The following is a 4,014-nucleotide window of genomic DNA, read 5'->3' as shown; positions in this document are numbered from 1 at the left end:
CTAAGTATTTAAAAGAAAACTCTCTCTACTCTCACAACACTTCTGACGCTAAACATGTGGAGTTTTCCTTCGCATTAAACAATCCTGACACTAACTGTTTGGAGCTAGAGCAGACCCCCAGGTTAAGGGCTCAGTCCCACAAAACTGCCTCCACTTCAGATGCCAGCCTCAAGTCCTAGGTTGTACTTCTGACCAACTGGCTGTAAGTTGGGGGTTCCCATGACCCCCTCCTCAGGTTCTATAATTCACAAGTACAGCCCAAAGAACTCGGGGAAATGCTTACTTATGTTTATTAGTTTATTTTAAGGGTATGATAATAAATGAACAGACAGAGGAAGAAATACATAAGGTGAGATCCAGAAGGGTCCTGAGCACAGAAGCTTCTGTCTCTGTGGAGTTGGGGGCGCACCATGCTCCTGGCATGTAGATCTGCTCACCAAGCCAGAAGCTCTTGAACCTCTTTGGTTAGGGCTTTTATGCTGGCTTCGGTTAATCAGATCATTGACCCCTGGTTGATCAAATCATCTCCCCTCCCCAGAAGGTGGGGGGTGAGGCTGAAGTTCCAGCCCTCTAGTCACTTGGTTGGTTCCTCTAATAATCAGCACCCATCCTCCAAGACTCACTTCATTAGCATAAATTCATGTGTAGCTGAAAGGGTCTTATTATGAATAAAAAAGACGCTCCTCTCTCCCCTACTGCTCAGGAAATTACAAGAGTTTTAGAAGCTTTGTGCCAGAACCGGGGACAAAGACCAAACATATATTTCATATTATATCACAGGACTTTATATGCATTATCTCATTTAATCTCCACAAAAAAACCCGTGAGAAAAGTACTGTTATGATTTTTTAATAGATCTTTATTGGAGTATAATAGCTTCACAATACTGTGTTAGTTTCTGTTGTACACCAAAGTGAATCATATGTCCCCATATCCCCTCCCTCTTGAGCCTCCCTCCCATCCTCCCTATCCCACCCTTCTAGGTCATCGCAAAGCACCGAGCTGACCTCCCTGTGCTATGCTGCTGCTTCCCACTAGCTAACTATTTTACATTCGGTAGTGTATATATGGAACTTAAGTAAACTTAAAAGCTTTTGCACAGCAAAGGAAACCATAAACAAGCCAAAAAGACAACCCTCAGAATGGGAGAAAATATTTGTGAATGAAACAACAGACAAAGGATTAATCTCCAAAATATACAAACAGCTCACGGAGCTCAATATCAAAAAAACAAAAAAATCCAATTAAAAAATGGGCGGAAGGCCTAAATAGACATTTCACCAAGGAAGACATACAGATGGCCAAGAGGCACGTGAAAAGATGCTCAACGTCACTAATTATCAGAGAAATGCAAATCAAAACTACAATGAGGGGCTTCCCTGGTGGTGCAGTGGTTAAGAATCCACCTGCCAATGCAGGGCACACGGGTTCAATCCCTGGTCCGGGAGGATCCCACATGCCGCAGGGCAACTGGGCCTGTGCGCCACAACTACTGAAGCCTGCGCACCGAGCCCATGCTCTGCAACAAGAGAAGCCACCGCAATGAGAAGCCTGCTCACTGCAACCAGAGAAAGCCCGCACACAGAAACAAAGACCCAACGCAGCCTAAAATAAAATAAATAAATTTATAAAAAAAAAAAAAAAAAAACTACAATGAGGTTATCACCTCACACCGGTGAGAATGACCATTATCAAAAAATCTAGAAACAATAAATGCTGGAAAGGGTGTGGTGAAAAGGGATCCCTCCTGCACTGTTGGTGGGAGTGTAAATAGTACTGTTGTGATTAATCCCCATTTTCAGATGAGGAAATAGATGCTTAAAAAGTTGAAGCAATTTGCTCCAAGAGAGCCAGGGACCCATACCACTTCCTCCTCTCCTCCTTTCTCCCCTCCCCTCCTCTCCTCCCTATGGGCTCACATACACACCTGTGTTAGGAGGATCAAATGAGATCATTCACAGGAAAATCACTTATGCTTCTCAAATTTAAGGGGTTGTGATTTTTATCTGGCTTGACCATTCAGGAAACTGGGGACTAGAAAAATGAACTAAAACTTGCATTTCACTCCCAGACCAGTGTTCGTTTTCTTATACCATGAAACTCTACAGATTTCCTGCTTGCTTTGCTCCTTCTGCTAACATGGATTCTCTTCCACTGAATTATCTTAATGCAAATATTGCTGACCAACTCTTTAGATATTTGAATACCGGCTGCCTTGCATTGATATTTTACTATTTGGTGTTTGCCCTAGCTTATCTCCAATCAATCAGGTCAATGTAGTTTATAAACTCTTTGGTGGCATAAACTGAATAATATTTATTTCATTATCTTCAGAACCTAGCTTGGTGCCAGGCCCCTAGCACAGCCTTAATAGAGAACCGTCTGATGAACTGTTAGAATGAACGCACGTCTACAAGTGCTGGTCTTTGGTTCTTTCCACCAATGAGGAGGAAAACCAGTTCTAGATTTGGGAATCAATACCATACCTCCAGCAAAGACTCTACTCTTGCAAGTATCTTTTTCTGTCCGGGTTTTTATCCCCTCTAGACTGCAACAGAACTTTACTTTCTGGCGTTATTATCCTTAATCTCTCCACCTTACAGCCTTCATATCAGGGCCAGATAAAAACTCTCATTACAATACGTTGCTGTGTGACAATTTAACCAAAAACATAGTAGATTAAAAGCTCAATTTTTTATATCTTATGGATTCTTCAGGTCACGAATTCAGACAGGCCCTGGGACAGCTTGTCTCCGCTCCACAATGCCTGGGGCCTCAGCTGGGAAGACCTCAGTGCTGGGGGAGATTCAATGATGGGGGACTAAAATCATCTAGAGGAATCCTCACTCACAAATCTGGCCAGTCATGCTGGAACCTCATCCAGGCTGTTGGTGGACTCTCTCTCCATTTGGTCTCTGCTCGCTCATGGCATGGTGCCAGGGTTCCAAGAAACACCTTCCCAAGAGAACAAGACAAATTTATTTTTTATGACCTGCGTTTGGAAGTCATATGATGTTACTTCCGTTGCAGTCACAGGCCCACCCAGATTCAGGGGAAGGGGACACAAAACCTCTCAATGGGAAGCATCCATGCCACATTGTAGGAGGAACATGTGGGATGGGAGATCATGAGGCTTCATCATCCTAAAACATCACTTTAATCCTCTTTTCCCACCACCTACAGAGAAAAAATTCTGGCATTGAAGGCATTCTACAGTTTGGCCTAAAATGCCTTTCCTCCTTTCCTCCCTTCACTGACGTCTTCACTCTAGCCAGACTGAGCTACTCTGTCACCCAAACTTGTCAAACTCATTTTTACTTCCGCTCTTTTATCTCAACTGATCCCTCTTCTTTTGACCTAATAAATTCTACCTCTCATTTAAAACTCTTAATGCTCAATTCGTCAGAATGAACTAAGGTGGCAGGGATCCTCAGAGAGATTCCATAAGTTACACTGCCACCTAAGGATGCTTTCAGAACACCACCTGTCTGGGTGTGGCCCTTGCCATTTTGCCTTGGCTCACCTCCCTGTGTGCCTGGGAAGCAGAAATGAGAGACCTCAAACCACAACTCATTCCCAGGTTACCTCCTTTTCAAAGCTCAGATCCCTCAATAATAATTTTTTGCCCAACATGAAGAGGACGAAGTCCCTACCCTGTGGACCTCTTCTTGGAGGAGACTATGATCAAATGACTACACATCAATTCAGACCTAGTCAAGCGTCTAGCTCGAAGAAACTTAAAACATGAATAGTAGATAGTTTGCATAGACTGAAGCCAGATGAAAAAAAGAGTGGAAAGGAGAGATGGATAATGAACACATAAATAAACATGACAATTTCTGTATAGAAGATAACGGTGTGTGTACGGTGATGGTAGGGTATTGCTTTAACTAGGTTGGTCAGGGGAATCCTTTCTAACGAGGTGAAAGACAGAGGAGGAGACTAAGGTGAAAGTTCTCCCAAAGGTGTAAACCCCACCATAATATGCTTTATATGCCCCAAAAGGCATGTATC

The 4,014-nt window shown here is 43.2% G+C and overlaps 1 long non-coding RNA gene across 1 annotated transcript in view; it reads right to left on the bottom strand.

Moving 5' to 3' along the window:
- The window catches only part of LOC309656371, a 214,753-nt gene that overhangs the window by 81,853 nt on the left and 128,886 nt on the right, over positions 1-4,014 (bottom strand). The gene's annotated exons all lie outside the window — the stretch shown is intronic.

This window comes from Balaenoptera physalus, assembly GCF_965194825.1.
Source record: "Balaenoptera physalus genome assembly, chromosome: 2".
In the NCBI taxonomy this organism is placed as follows: Eukaryota; Metazoa; Chordata; class Mammalia; order Artiodactyla; family Balaenopteridae; genus Balaenoptera; species Balaenoptera physalus.
Note: the sequence above shows the minus strand (reverse complement) of the source record. Positions and strands in the feature narration are given on the sequence as shown.